Below are 16,548 nucleotides of genomic sequence, written 5' to 3'. Positions count from 1 at the left end.
CCGACACGCCCCCAGTGCACCCCGTGCGGTAGCTTGGACCCTACCAATAGCACGTGTACTCCATTGTAAAAAAAACACCCTAATCAAAACCTCTTCTCATGTCGGCATCTGGAAATTTCACACTTCAACGAGTACTTCGGAGAAGCCGGACCACGACGGCTTACCACTCCTGTCTTCGGTTAACAGTTCAGGAATCATCATCCACCGGAACTATTCTCAATGCATCGTAGTTCACTCGGCCATCTCGAACAACAAAGATAGTTCGTGTAGACGAACTGGTCATCATTAGGTTGTGCAACAACCTTCGCAGCTGTCGCGACAGACGGTATCATCGTCGCCAAGGGCGACAGCGGAGGCCATGAGGCCTCCGTTTCAGGGAAGTCTTTCTATTGTACATTTTTTCTGCTTAAAAACATTCTATCATCTGTTCCAGCATATCATCATCATCGAAATCGTCCATTCTATCATCTCCACCAGCCAGTCGGCGGCACAGGTCCGCTGCACTACCGAAGAAGATTCCAGCCAGTCGGCGGCACAGATCCGCTGCAGTATCGAAGTCGATTTCAGCCAGTCGGCGGCAAAGGTCCGCTGTACTATTGACGACGACATTAGCCAGCCAGCAGCTCAGTCGCTGAACCAACGCAATCGTGCATTCATCCTATCGAGTCTACAAGTATATACAGTCCACCATACACGCATCGAAGTAGCAGCAGGAATGTAAGTGGTGGGACAAGCGGAGTCGTTCGTGTCTTGGGTTATCGACGCCGGCTGCATAGCAGTTGACGGAGTCGAACTCAAGTCTCCCGTCCTCGACGCCCAAGGTACTCCACTAATCTTCAAACATCTCAACAGCAGCAGACTTAGTATAATATTGGCAATAAGACGTGAATTCATTATTAGCCTAACATAACACAGAACTGAATAGTACATCTGAGGATTTGTTGAAAGATCCGTTTTTCAAGGCGGGCGGTATGTTTGCGCCAGCTTTTGAATTAGATTTATATGAGGTAGTGAGACTTCATTGTAGTACAGGAGAGTTAGGTGTAGCATAATGAATCGAGTAGATAGGCGTTACGGAACAGTTTGTTGCGTTTCGTTACCCATACTACAGCTATATTCTAGAAGATTCTTACTTCCTGAACAGAACAGTTGTTTTCATCTAATAGTGGTAGCAACCTATATATAGTACAAATTAGACCTGCGCGCCGCCGCCGCCGGTAATTTTTAACGTACGCCGACGCCGAACGGTAGATCGGCGGCGCGCCGCCGATGCATTTTTCCCGCGCCGACAATTCGCGAGCTCTAAAATTATTGGTTCATAACTTTATCCACAAATCTAGGAACATTGTCTATGGACCGAATATACGACGTTAACTGATTCATGATTTATCACGTCTTGATCATTATTTGGTATTAGTGGTCGTCAATTGGATTACAAAATTAAAATAATCTTGATATTTTCTCGAAAACCATTACACGACACTCGCTATATAATTCAAAGATCCATTCTTGCTTCGTCAACTGGTTATGATTGTGAGCATATAAGTTTCAATTCACCATTCGTGTGCGTGAAATGGTCCACAAATTAAAAAAAAACTTCCACTTTCAAGATATATGTGCCTGAAATTTACGATTATGTGCCTGATCCTAATCTTTGCACCTAATCAATTTCACTGGAACGCAGTGTATTATTCATTGATTTTTTAACCGATTCTTAATTCCTAATATGCTACACACGATTCACCAGTCGAGCTCGTGAAACTGTTCATGATGTAATTCATGAAGTAATTAATTTTTCACATAATTTTATTATACTTACGTAAAAAAATACAAGGAACTCAGACTATTATTCATGGATTATTCGCTCTGCTTTTTGGTTTTGAAATTTCTATGTGAGCTATTGTGTACAACTGCTAGCAACCAGTCTCATAGGCACGAGCATTAGATACAAAGACATTACTAAGACCTGTAACCCTGTTATTCCTTTGTTAAAATTCAGAGAAATGTTCGGAATTTGAAACTGCGCTGAGCAAAATACATTACCTAACCACAATTCATGTCCGTGAAATAATTTAGAAAACTATAAGACATGTGACTCTGTGTAAAAAATCCAACGGTAAGCTCAAGACTAAAATATCACGATAACACGACGAGAATTTACGAAAATCCTTGCACGTCGTTCAATTCTTGACTGTTTTAGTCAATAAAGTTAATACAAATCAATGTTTCATCGAGTTATAAATTAGAATCATAAAATATATTAAACATATTCAGACACAACCACCTACTAAACATTTGAGTATAATGTCATCTTTTTTATTGCGTGAACTAGTTTTGTGAAAACATAAAAAATATTTTCAATACGCGGTTTATTTATAATTGATTGAATCGTTACCTATTTTAAAAAATTTTCTCGAAGAATAGTTGAGCAAAGTGATCTTGACTTTTCGCGACGCTGGTGCACAGATGTGGCGATGCAGAGGGTAAGAACTCCGCTAGCGAATGACGGATCTCAATAGTAGCACGTCTGTAATAACATACGTACATGGAACTATTGAGAACCAGAGCTACAGGTCCAAAGCCCTGGTAAAGGAGGATGGTTGTGATGATCCGGGCCGAGATCACCACGTAAAGCAAGGTAGGGCATAACCCCAATTCCAAGGCGTGAAGCGACCCGTGCCGAGGGATGAGTGATCGAGGGGGTGAAAAAGATGCTCGATCGTTAACGGAGCCTGTGGGGTACCTGGGCAACCCCCACAGTAAGCGTCCCTTACCACGCTAATGCGGAGCTCTGGCGTGGCGGACATATATTTCTCGCGCTACTCGTGGGACTATACATGGAGATGAATAAAAATAAAAACAAACAGACAGAGGTGCCAAACCCCTTCGCTAGAGGCGGTTTGGCGAGGTCTCCACCCCCCGTGGGGAGAGTAGTGGAGCGATGAGTGCTGCATCCGAAAGCACCAGTGACCCCCCAGCAGCGGTAGGCAATATCCCTACCAATGCATCGGAGGGGCCAATAGCTGCGATGCGCAAAGTAGCGAAGCAACTCGATTCTATAATCGACTTCGCTAGCGCAAAGCAGAACATAGCCAAGGAGTTGAAGTTGAGCCTCCTGGAGCTCCGGAAAGCTGTTCGTGTCGCAAGACAGGAACAGCAGGCCTATGTTGAGAGGGTGGAATGTCGGGAGAGGCCCGACAGAGAAACCCAGACAGTGGCCTCCAATAGGGAGGAAAGAGAGAAGGTCGATAGAGGTTCACAGACAGTGGCCTTTACCTTCTACGGAGCAGCCACGTCGATCGGAGCGGCGACCGAGTTCCCCTCGAAGGGAAAAGGAAAGGGCAATCGCAAGACGGCATCAAATGCGAAGCGCCCTAGGAAGTCGCCAGGCGAGGGTGCCAAAACCGACACCACTCGGCGTGCAACCGTCAAGGTCAAACGCCGCCTGGGTGAGGTAAGCAAGGGCGAGAGTGACCTCGCTGTGGAGAGCGATGGTACCAGCAACCCGGCACGACCGGGGCAGGGGGGCTCAAACCCCTGGACGCTGGTCACCAAGCCGGCACCGAAACCGGAGGTACCGCGGCCTGCGAGGAAGGCCAAGGACAGAGGCGAAGCCTTGTGGTTAAAAACCGACAAGGACAAATACGCCGATGTCCTTAAATCGATGAAGGCGGCCGAAAGCCTCTCGGCCCTTGGGCAGGATGTGCGTAGCGTAAGACGCACCAACACGGGAGAGATGCTCCTGGTGCTGAAGCGAGGCGCACAATCAAGTGCAGTATACAAGGCCTTGGCCCAAGAGGTCCTTGGTGAGGGCGCCCAAATCAGGTCGCTAGGTGCGGAAACAACTCTCCAGTGCAAGCACTTGGACGAGTTCACGACCGCAGAAGACGTCGTCGCAGCCGTCAAGGAGCAATGCGACGTTACAATCGAGCGGGCCTCTGTGCGATTGAGAGACGGACCCTCTGGCACCCAAGTAGCCTACCTCAGGCTACTGAATGCGGATGCCAAAAAGGTAACCGAGAAAGGGAAGCTGAAGATCGGCTGTTCGCTATGCCCTATTAGTATACCCCAGCCGCCTTCAGTGGATAGGTGCTATCGGTGCCTCGAATCCGGCCATAAAGCATACGAATGCAAAGGCATAGATAGGAGCAAGCTATGTCGTCGCTGCGGCGAGGAGGGACATAAAGAGCGGGGGTGCACTAAGGCATATAAGTGCCTTATCTGCACCGCTAAGAAGCAAGCCCATAAACATGCTATGGGCGGACCTTCGTGTCCCTTCGGCGAGTTAAATAAGAAGAAGCCGTGAGAGTCACACAGCTAAATCTTAACCATTGTGCAGCAGCCCAACAGCTGCTGTGGCAGTCGGTCTCGGAGTCGAGGACAGATGTCGCCCTCTTATCAGACCCGTACAGCATCCCTGCCGGCAACGGCAATTGGGTGTCGGACGGGTCTGGAATGGTGGCAATCTGTACAACGGGAAGGTTCCCGGTTCAAGAGGTAATACACCCCTCCGCCGAGGGTGTGGCGATTGCCAAGATCAATGGTGTGTTCTATTGCAGCTGCTACGCCCCACCAAGGTGGCCAATAGAACAGTTCTACCAGATGATCGACAGGCTCTCGTCGGACCTCGTGGGTCGGAAACCGGTAGTAATAGCGGGAGACTTCAACGCTTGGGCAGTGGAGTGGGGCAGCCGCTGTACAAATAGCAGGGGTCAAGCGCTAATGGAAGCGTTTGCGAAACTCGATACTGTGCTAGCTAATGATGGCTCCGCTAGTACATTCCGTAGAAACGGAGTGGAGGCATGGATTGATTTGACCTTTGCCAGCCCGAGTCTGGCTCCAGGCATGGAATGGAGGGTAGACGAAGGCTACACCCATAGCGATCATTTAGCAATCCGCTTTAAGATCAACTATGGTGTGCAGCATCCGAGGGCGGGAGATCCCTGTCAGGTACGCGGGTGGAAGTCCAATCACTTCGACAGCGAAGCTTTCACCGCGGCCCTGGGACTGGAGGCCAACACCGACAGTCTAAGCGGGGATGCGCTGGTAGCTGTTCTATCACGCGCGTGCGACGCCACTATGCCGAGAAAAACACTGCCAAGAAACGGTAGATGCCCGGTATACTGGTGGAGTGCCGAGATTGCAGCTCTACGGTCAGCCTGTCTCAGAGCTAGACGTAGGATGCAAAGAGCTCGCACCGAGGATGCAAGAGAGAACCGCCGTGAAGCGTTTCGAGCTGCGAAATTAGCCCTTAACAAGGCTATTAAAAGCAGCAAGAGAGCGTGTTTCGACAACCTGTGTGAGAGTGCCAACGCGAATCCGTGGGGTGACGCCTACCGGATTGTGATGGCCAAGACCAAAGGGGGCTCCTCACCCCCAGAACGGTCTCCGGACCGGTTGGCAACGATTATCGAAGTACTCTTCCCGTCTCGAGCCACAAGCCCCTGGCCACCTGCACTACGAGACAATGCGGGCACGGTCGAAATGGTGGCTCCAGTGACGAATGAAGAACTACTCGCAGTGGCTAAATCCCTAGCAATGAACAAAGCTCCAGGGCCGGATGGAGTTCCAAACAACGCTCTCAAGGCAGCGATCATAGCGAACCCGAACATGTTCAGGCTAGCTATGCAGAGATGCCTTGACGAGTGCCGTTTCCCCGATAGATGGAAAAGGCAGAAACTGATGCTGTTGCCGAAGCCCGGGAAGCCGCCAGGCGACCCATCGGCGTACAAACCAATCTGTCTGATAGACACGACTGGCAAACTGCTTGAGGGGATCATCCTCAACAGGCTTACCCCGTACGCGGAAGGTACGGACGGTCTGTCAAGCAACCAGTTTGGCTTTCGGAAGGGTAAGTCCACAGTGGACGCTCTCAACTCAGTGATAAATACTGCCGAGATAGCGATCCAACGAAAAAGGCGAGGTATTCGATACTGTGCGTTAGTGACACTTGACGTGAAGAACGCATTTAACAGCGCAAGCTGGGATGCCATCGCGCTCTCGTTACACCGGCTTAGCCTACCGGTGGGTCTGTACCGGATCCTGGAAAGTTACTTCCAAAACCGCGTACTGATATACGAGACCGATGCCGGTCAGAAAAGGGTTCCGATTACCGCCGGAGTCCCGCAGGGTTCGATCCTAGGCCCGGTGCTATGGAACCTCATGTATGACGGGGTTCTGAGACTGAAGTTCCCTCCTGGGGTCAAGATCGTCGGCTTTGCCGACGACGTAACCTTGGAGGTCTACGGGGAGTCAATTCCTGAGGTAGAACTAACCGCAGAACACGCGATTAGCACGGTGGAGGAATGGATGAGCGCGAGAGGCCTGGAGCTCGCTCATCATAAGACGGAGGTAATTATCGTCAACAACCGCAGGTCGGCACAACATGCAGTTATCCATGTGGGAGAAGTCGCGATCACTTCACAGCGAAGTCTGAAGTCTCTCGGAGTCATTATAGACGACAAGCTGACCTTCGGCAGCCATGTCGACTATACGTGCAAGAGAGCGTCGACTGCTGTTGCGGCACTATCGAGAATGATGTCCAACAGCTCAAAGGTGTGCGCCAGTAGACGTAGGTTACTGGCAGGCGTTGCCGTATCTATCCTCAGGTACGGCGGCCCGTCATGGTCAAGAGCACTGAGGGTAACCAGTTACCCACAGAAACTGGAGAGCACCTACCGCGTGATGTGCCTCAGAGTGATATCTGCCTACCGCACGGTATCACACGATGCATCCTGCGTGATAGCGAGCATGATGCCAGTCGGGCTGGTCATTCGGGAAGATGAGGAGTGCTTTGAGCTACGTGGAAATAGGGGAGCCCGCGAGCGCACCAGGGTGACCTCGGTCGCCAGATGGCAGCGTGAGTGGGACAACTCCTCGAAAGGTAGGTGGACCCACCGGCTGATACCCAGCATATCGAGCTGGGTGGGAAGACCCCATGGGGAAGTTCACTTCCACCTGACACAATTCCTGTCAGGCCATGGCTGTTTCCGTCAGTACCTCCACAGGTTCGGGCACGCGGAGGTCCCAGTCTGCCCGGACTGCCCAGGTGTAGATGAAACTGCCGAACACATACTGTTCGTATGTCATCGGTTCGACGTCGAAAGAAGAGCAATGCTTGATGTCTGTGGCTGGGACACAACCCCGGATACCCTTATTCAGCGGATGTGTCAAACGGTGGAGAAGTGGAACGCAGTCTCGGCTGCTACCATCTAGATTGCCAGTAGGCTACAGGTAATCTGGCGAACCGAGCAACAGACGGCGGGCACGGCTAACTAGTGATTGGTTAGCTGGAGCGAAAAAGGCCAAGCGCAAAATAAGAGAGTGAATGGTCTGTTCATGCCGAGGTAGGTTGGCGCAGCGAATGGCAACCGCGTAAGGGGTAAACCCAGCCACCCCGAAGCAAGACAGAAGAGTGAGTGTATAGGCGTATAAGTGGACTGCCTCATGCCAAGACGGGAGGGTCGTAGCGTAGTATGTTGGAACTAAGCTATCGATGCCTCATGGCGTGGCAGAGGAGTGAAAGGGTGAGCATCCAAGTCAGTCTCACACGGCATATTAAGGGTAAGCACAAAAGTCAGCCTCACATGGTATGGTAGAGGCTAGCACAAAAGTAAGCCTAGCAAGGAATGAAAAAGGTGAGCACAAAAGTCAGCCTCGCATGGTATGTCAGAAGTGGGGCCTAAGAAAAATGTCCCACATGGGATGCCAGAGGGAGTGACAAAGGTACAATAGAGTGGCACGATTGAGAGTGAATCAGGTGATAGGGTGAGCACCCAAGTCAGCCTCACATGGATGGGTAGGGCGAGCACAAAAGTAAGCCTAGCAAGGAATGAGTAAGGTGAGCACACAAGTCAGCCTCGCATGGAACGTAAAAGGTGAGCACAAAAGTCAGCCTCATGTGGGAGTGTTTGAGAGTGAATCAAAGTGCGATTGAGAGAGCACCCAAGTAAGCCTCATACAGGATGTATGAACGCGTGAGTGAGAGTGAATGAGTACATTTAGTACAGCCATCCCCCCAGAAGTAATACCGAGAGGTAGTTCCTGGGACGAATGATGGCGGAGAGGTAGTTCCTGGGACGAATGATGGCGGAGCCCAATGGAGTTTAGTCGGTATTAATGGCTGGTCACCATTCGAGTCCGACACGCCCCCAGTGCACCCCGTGCGGTAGATTGGACCCTACCAATAGCACGTGTACTGGGCTAGGACATAAAGGTCTTCTCCATTGTAAAAAAAAAAAAGAGGGTAAGAACTCCGCTAGCGAATGACGGATCTCAATAGTAGCATGTCTGTGATAACATACGTACATGGAACTATTGAGAACCAGAGCTACAGGTCCAAAGCCCTGGTAAAGGAGGATGGTTGTGATGATCCGGGCCGAGATCACCACGTAAAACAAGGTAGGGCATAACCCCAATTCCAAGGCGTGAAGCGACCCGTGCCGAGGGATGAGTGATCGAGGGGGTGAAAAAGATGCTCGATCGTTAACGGAGCCTGTGGGGTACCTGGGCAACCCCCACAGTAAGCGTCTCTTACCACGCTAATGCGGAGCTCTGGCGTGGCTGACATTTATTTCTCGCGCGACTCGTGGGATTTGATATGGAGAGCAAAAATAAATATACTAAACAAACGGAGGTGCCAAACCCCTTCGCTAGAGGTGGTTTGGCGAGGTCCCCCCCCGTGGGGAGAGTAGTGGAGCGATGAGTGCTGCATCCGAAAGCACCAGTGACCCCCCAGCAGCGGTAGGCAATAGCCCTACCAATGCATCGGAGGGGTCAATAGCTGCGATGCGCAAAGTAGCGAAGCAACTCGATTCAATAATCGATTTCGCTAGCGCAAAGCGGAATATAGCCAAGGAGTTGAAGTTGAGCCTCATGGAGCTCCGGAAAGCTGTTCGTGTCGCAAGATAGGAACAGCAGGCTTATGTTAAGAGGGTGGAAGGTCGGGAGAGGCCCGACAGAGAAACCCAGACAGTGGCCTCCAATAGGGAGGAAAGAGAGAAGGTCGATAGAGGTTCACAGACAGTGGCCTTTACCTTCTACGGAGCAGCCACGTCGATCGGAGCGGCGACCGAGTTCCCCTCGAAGGGAAAAGGAAAGGGCAATCGCAAGACGGCATCGAACGCGAAGCGCCCTAGGAAGTCGCCAGGCGAGGGTGCCAAAACCGACACCACTCGGCGTGCAACCGTCAAGGTCAAACGCCGTTTGGGCGAGGTAAGCGAGGGCGAGAGTGACCTCGCGGCGGAGAGCGATGGTACCAGCAACCCGGCACGACCGGGGCAGGGGGGCTCAAACCCCTGGACGCTGGTCACCAAGAAAAAGCCGGCACCGAAACCGGAGGTACCGCGGCCTGTGAAGAAGGCCAAGGACAGAGGCGAAGCCTTGTGGTTAAAAACCGACAAGGACAAATACGCCGATGTCCTTGAATCGATGAAGGCGGCCGAAAGCCTCTCGGCCCTTGGACAGGATGTGCGTAGTGTAAGACGCACCAACACGGGAGAGATGCTTCTGGTGCTGAAGCGAGGCGCACAATCAAGTGCAGTATACAAGGCCTTGGCCCAAGAGGTCCTTGGTGAGGGCGCCCAAATCAGGTCGCTAGGTGCGGAAACAACTCTCCAGTGCAAGCACTTGGACGAGTTCACGACCGCAGAAGACGTCGTCGCAGCCGTTAAGGAGCACTGCGACGTCACAATCGAGCGGGCCTCTGTGCGATTGAGAGGTGGACCCTCTGGCACCCAAGTAGCCTACCTCAGGCTACTGAATGCGGATGCCAAAAAGGTAACCGAGAAAGGAAAGCTGAAGATCGGCTGGTCGGTATGCCCTATTAGTATACCCCAGCCACCTTCAGTGGATAGGTGCTATCGGTGCCTTGAATCCGGCCACAAAGCATACGAATGCAAAGGCATAGATAGGAGCAAACTATGTCGTCGCTGCGGCGAGGAAGGACATAAAGAGCGGGGGTGCACTAAGGCATACAAGTGCCTTATCTGCACCGCTAAGAAGCAAGCCCATAAACATGCTATGGGCGGACCTTCGTGTCCCTTCGGCGAGTTAAATAAGAAGAAGCAGTGAGAGTCACACAGCTAAATCTTAACCATTGTGCAGCAGCCCAACAGCTGCTGTGGCAGTCGGTCTCGGAGTCGAGGACGGATGTCGCCCTCTTATCAGACCCGTACAGCATCCCTGCCGGCAACGGCAATTGGGTGTCGGACGGGTCTGGAATGGTGGCAATCTGTACAACGGGACGGTTCCCGGTTCAAGAGGTAATACACCCCTCCGCCGAGGGTGTGGCGATTGCCAAGATCAATGGTGCACGGAAAGTTCGAAATCAGCTCTAGTGCTAAATCCTATTTCTGTTTTTAAATTAGTTGAATTTAACAACAAATTCCTAAAAATAACAAGCGATTTAGTTAAAATTCAGCTTTTATTTTTCTAATTAAGTTTTTGTTTTTAAGAGAAGGTTTTAGTTAAATAAAATCCAGGACACAATCCAGCAAAAAAAACTAAAACTAAAATTTGCATTTTCAACTTTGTTTGCGGTTGAATTTAGGAATGAAAACAGCATTCTCAACCAAATAGATAAAGAATGCTATTTTGTTATTTCGGGGCTGTGTATATATGCTGTGAAAATTCAGCACGGCGAATACCAAAAACCTTTACTGAATTTTATAACCAGAAACATTGTTAAAAACAGAACAGTTGTTGCTCATGTCAAATTCACTTGAGCGAAAAAAATAAATTGTTATAGTCATTGGTGTTGTGGCAGATGTTTGCATAAAATATTTTGTGAATTAACGTTGTTTAGTTTTAGTTCAAAAGGATTATTGTCAATAAGTAGTGCACAGATAAAATGAGAAGTTAATGTTGCATGAAATTGTCCACGAAAAGTGTAGTATTTTGGTTGAAAATGGTGGTAAGTTTTTATTTTTCTCTTATATTCTGGCCTGGTGGAGTGAAATTGTGGCAATGTATGTATTGTCAAGAAAGAAGACTTAATGTCAGTGAAACAATTATAGTACCATCGCATAATGTATTTATTTAGTATGTTTACGTCCGTTTAGTTCCCTACGTATAAGATGTGTCAGAGGTGGATGTTAAGCGCCATTTTGACATCCAAGATGGTGACTCTCGGTTAATAAAAAAAACACAATAAGTATAGGAATTTTAAAAAATGACTGTCGATAGATGATGTTTAGCGCCATTTCAAAATTAAAAATGGCGACTTTCGGTTTAACGAAGTTCCGAAAATCCAAGTTGGCAACTTTACACACATATTTAAAGCAAAATATGTGTTATTGAATCCTATCATTTATTGTTTATAACTTCAAATAACAAACTTATTGGTCTGAAAATATTTTTTTATCGCAACAACAATAAAATTTTGTTTTCAATAAAATCATTTTTAATTTCAGTAATTTTGTTTTAATTTCAATAAAATATTTATTAAAAAATGGAAAATTATATTTTTTGAAACAATAAATAAATTTTATTGAAATCAAAATAAATCAATTTACCGTCGCCCGACCAATAATTTTATTATTGAATTTAATCCATGTTTTTCATTGAACTTACAAATCTTTTTTCAGCTTGTAAGTTAAGAGAAATTCTATAATCTAATCACAGTTTTTTTTCGAAATGGAGGTGACGAATAGGTATTAGAGGTCGATGTTTTTTGGGGTTTTATGTGATTAATCCAGAAATTATGACAGATTCAAATAAAGAATATTTGTCAAAGTTAATGGTTCGCGTTTTTAGATCCCATTTACGGGAATATATTCCTAACAAGAAATTGTTATAAGCCAAGGTTAGGAACCAAGAAAAAATTCTCGCAAATAGTCATCAATTCTATTCGAAAACAACTACACTGAATGAGTTACAGAATTATATTCATCTTGATTGGGTTAACCCTTTGCGACGCGAGTTTTTCATCTTGATTGAGTTAACCATTCGCGACGCGAGTTTTTTCATTGTTAATACTGTTATTTTTAGCTTTATATAGGTTTTAGGGGTCACTGATTCTGATTCTGACGTCAAAAATGTAAAATTTAAAATGCGGATCCAGTATAACGACTATGCGAACCAAAAAACCGTGAATCGTGTTTTATACTGATGGTAACAAAATTTGCCAAATTCGTGAAAATGGTTGCCATTTTGTAGGCGCCATTTTGAATTTTCGAACTCTGGCATCAGAATCGTAATCAGTGACCCCAAAAACTCTCGTTAATCGAGTTTGATACGCATTTTTTTTTCGAAAAAACTGACCAACGAAAAATTCTGCCAAAAATATATTATTTAGTTCAATATTTGAGATACTTTCAAAAAAATGTTTGAGTCTCTAGGTCTTTTAGTTCAGACACAGCCGAATTTATTGTAAAAAACGAGATTTTCGAGTTTTAATTGTTTATAACTAATAAGTAATTAACAAATTCACATATTTTTTGTGCTAGTTATACTCCTTACATCTCTAAGAGTTGATTAAAGGAAGAAATCGTTGTTAGATATCAACGCCAACTAGAAATCAAATGAAAACTTAGGAGAAGTAAGTGGGACGTGTACGCCCCTCCACGTCGCAATGTTTGAGGAGGTGGGAGGGGGTGCAAAGGTTTCAGCATGAAAAAAACACTTTTTTGAGATTTTTTTTAAAACTTAGCGTGAAGCGAATTGATTAAAACTTTTATACATCACAGTGAATTATTTCAATAACATGTTATAATTTTTCTATGCAAAAATATCGACAAACGACTCGGTGACGAAGCTTTTTGTAGAACGCCTCTGGAAAAACATAATTTGCGGTGTTATCAGCCATTCAAAAACTACTCAACCGATTTCTTTCAGACTTTGCATAACATTTAATAACATTCTATAAAAAATACCTAACTCCTACGTAGAGTTTTTAAGATAAATTTTCAATTAGGGGTTTTTTACTTATTTAATTTTTTCTCGCTTCGCGAAAAATTCCACCTTTTTATTAGTAAACACCCCTTTAATCGGAAAATTATCTCAAAAACTCAACATAGGAGTTAGATATTTTTTACCTAGAATGTGTATGCAAAGTTTGAAATAAATCGGTTGAGTAGTTTTTGAATGGCAGGTAACACCGCAAATCATGTTTTTTTTCCAGAGACAAAAAGCTTCGTCACCGAGTTGCTTGTCGATAGTTTTGCCTAGAAAAATTACAGCATGTTATTGAAAAAATGCACTATAATATACAAAAATTTTGATCAATTCGCTACACAAAAAGCTCTAAAAAAATTCGCAGAAGTGTTTTTTACGCTGAAACCTTTACCCCCCCCCCCCCCTTAAAAAATTTCGTTAAACCGGATGTCGCCATTTTGGATTTGAAAATGGTGCTAAACATTGTCCTCCGACACCCTCGTCAAAACCATTTCGAAAATACCCTTATTGATTGTATTCTAAAGGCTTCAACTGACTCAAATTAGTGTCGAAATATAAGTTTAAAAAGCAGGAATTTTATTTGTTTAAATCAGTAGAAAAAACGCTAAATTTAACCGAAGCTGTCGTAAATTTAAAAACTGGACATTCTAAATTTAACTACGAAAAATTTTAAATTTAAAAACAGAATGGCTTAAACTCAAAACTGACATTTGTTGAAATCAACTGAGGAAAAAACTAGATTGAACAAAACAACCTCCCTAAAATTAGCACATTTTTCAGGAATTCAACTAAATAACTAGATAATTTTAATGCCAAAAAGTTTTGAATTTAGAGTATATATTAGTTGAAATAACAGAAAATAGCGCTAAATTCAGCACAAAATTTAGTTGAAAAGATGGAGAATGTGTCTCCGCTAAAAGTGACAGCATCATTTTCTCGCCAAATCAGCAGAGAAAACAGAAATTCCAACTAGCATTTTAGCTCTTTTCAGGAAGATCGAGAACAACTAATCAAAATCAGCAAATTGAGAATTTGCTTAGTTGTCCTAAATAATAACTAATTAAATTCAGTAAATCAACTAAGGTTTTCGCATCTGAGCCGAATTTTGGTTCTCCGTGTGTGTTCTATTGCAGCTGCTACGCCCCACCAAGGTGGCCAATAGAACAGTTCTACCAGATGATCGACAGGCTCTCGTCGGACCTAGTGGGCCGGAAACCGGTAGTAATAGCGGGAGACTTTAACGCTTGGGCAGTGGAGTGGGGCAGCCGCTGTACAAATAGCAGGGGTCAAGCGCTAATGGAAGCGCTTGCGAAACTCGATACTGTGCTAGCTAATAATGGCTTCGCTAGTACATTCCGTAGAAACGGAGTGGAAGCGTGGATTGATGTGACCTTTGCCAGCCCGAGTCTGGCTCCAGGCATGGAATGGAGGGTAGACGAAGGCTACACCCATAGCGATCATTTAGCAATCCGCTTTAAGATCAACTATGGTGTGCAGCATCCGAGGGCGGGAGATCCCTGTCAGGTACGCGGGTGGAAGTCCAATCACTTCGACAGCGAAGCTTTCACCGCGGCCCTGGGACTGGAGGCCAACACCGATAGTCTAAGCGGGGATGCGCTGGTAGCTGTTCTATCACGCGCGTGCGACGCCACTATGCCGAGAAAAACACTGCCAAGAAACGGTAGATGCCCGGTATACTGGTGGAGTGCCGAGATTGCAGCTCTACGGTCAGCCTGTCTCAGAGCTAGACGTAGGATGCAAAGAGCTCGCACCGAGGATGCAAGAGAGAACCGCCGTGAAGTGTTTCGAGCTGCGAAATTAGCCCTTAACAAGGCTATTAAAAGCAGCAAGAGAGCGTGTTTCGACAACCTGTGTGAGAGTGCCAACGCGAATCCGTGGGGATTGTGATGGCCAAGACCAAAGGGGGCTCCTCACCCCCAGAACGGTCTCCGGACCGGTTGGCAACGATTATCGAAGTACTCTTCCCGTCTCGAGCCACAAGCCCCTGGCCACCTGCACTACGAGACAGTGCGGGCACGGTCGAAATGGTGGCTCCAGTGACGAATGAAGAACTACTCGCAGTGGCTAAATCCCTAGCAATGAACAAAGCTCCAGGGCCGGATGGAGTTCCAAACAACGCTCTCAAGGCAGCGACCATAGCGAACCCGAACATGTTCAGGCTAGCTATGCAGAGATGCCTTGACGAGTGCCGTTTCCCCGATAGATGGAAAAGGCAGAAACTGGTGCTGTTGCCGAAGCCCGGGAAGCCGCCAGGCGACCCATCGGCGTACAGACCAATCTGTCTGATAGACACGACTGGCAAACTGCTTGAGGGGATCATCCTCAACAGGCTCACCCCGTACGCGGAAGGTACGGACGGTCTGTCAAGCAACCAGTTTGGCTTTCGGAAGGGTAAGTCCACAGTAGACGCTCTCAACTCAGTGATAAATACTGCCGAGATAGCGATCCAACGAAAAAGGCGAGGTATTCGATACTGTGCGTTAGTGACACTTGACGTGAAGAACGCATTCAACAGCGCAAGCTGGGATGCCATCGCGCTCTCGTTACACCGGCTTAGCCTACCGGTGGGTCTGTACCGGATCCTGGAAAGTTACTTCCAAAACCGCGTACTGCTATACGAGACCGATGCCGGTCAGAAAAGGGTCCCGATTACCGCCGGAGTCCCGCAGGGCTCGATCCTAGGCCCGGTGCTATGGAACCTCATGTATGACGGGGTCCTGAGACTGAAGTTCCCTCCTGGGGTCAAGATCGTCGGCTTTGCCGACGACGTAACCTTGGAGGTCTACGGGGAGTCAATTCCTGAGGTAGAACTAACCGCAGAACACGCGATTAGCACGGTGGAGGAATGGATGAGCGCGAGAGGCCTGGAGCTCGCTCATCATAAGACGGAGGTAGTTATCGTCAACAACCGCAAGTCGGCACAACATGCAGTTATCCATGTGGGAGAAGTCGCGATCACTTCACAGCGAAGTCTGAAGTCTCTCGGAGTCATTATAGACGACAAGCTGACCTTCGGCAGCCATGTCGACTATACGTGCAAGAGAGCGTCGACTGCTGTTGCGGCACTATCGAGAATGATGTCCAACAGCTCAAAGGTGTGCACCAGTAGACGTAGGTTACTGGCAGGCGTTGCCGTATCTATCCTCAGGTACGGCGGCCCGTCATGGTCAAGAGCACTGAGGGTAACCAGTTACCTACAGAAACTGGAGAGCACCTACCGCGTGATGTGCCTCAGAGTGATATCTGCCTACCGCACGGTATCACACGATGCATCCTGCGTGATAGCGAGCATGATGCCAGTCGGGCTGGTCATTCGGGAAGATGAGGAGTGCTTTGAGCTACGTGGAAATAGGGGAGCCCGCGAGCGCACCAGGGTGACCTCGGTCGCCAGATGGCAGCGTGAGTGGGACAATTCCTCGAAAGGTAGGTGGACCCACCGGCTGATACCTAGCATATCGAGCTGGGTGGGAAGACCCCATGGGGAAGTTCACTTCCACCTGACACAATTCCTGTCAGGCCATGGCTGTTTCCGTCAGTACCTCCACAGGTTCGGGCACGCGGAGGTCCCAGTCTGCCCGGACTGCCCAGGTGTAGATGAAACTGCCGAACACATACTGTTCGTATGTCATCGGT

General features: G+C 47.5%; 1 protein-coding gene across 17 annotated transcripts in view; it reads right to left on the bottom strand.

The window, feature by feature from the left end:
* Positions 1–16,548, bottom strand: part of LOC131682950 (uncharacterized) — a 1,036,787-nt gene that overhangs the window by 607,156 nt on the left and 413,083 nt on the right. The gene's annotated exons all lie outside the window — the stretch shown is intronic.

This window comes from Topomyia yanbarensis, chromosome 2 (assembly GCF_030247195.1).
Source record: "Topomyia yanbarensis strain Yona2022 chromosome 2, ASM3024719v1, whole genome shotgun sequence".
Classification (NCBI taxonomy): Eukaryota; Metazoa; Arthropoda; class Insecta; order Diptera; family Culicidae; genus Topomyia; species Topomyia yanbarensis.
The sequence above is the reverse complement of the archived record's forward strand: the minus strand, read 5'-3'. Positions and strand labels throughout refer to the sequence as shown.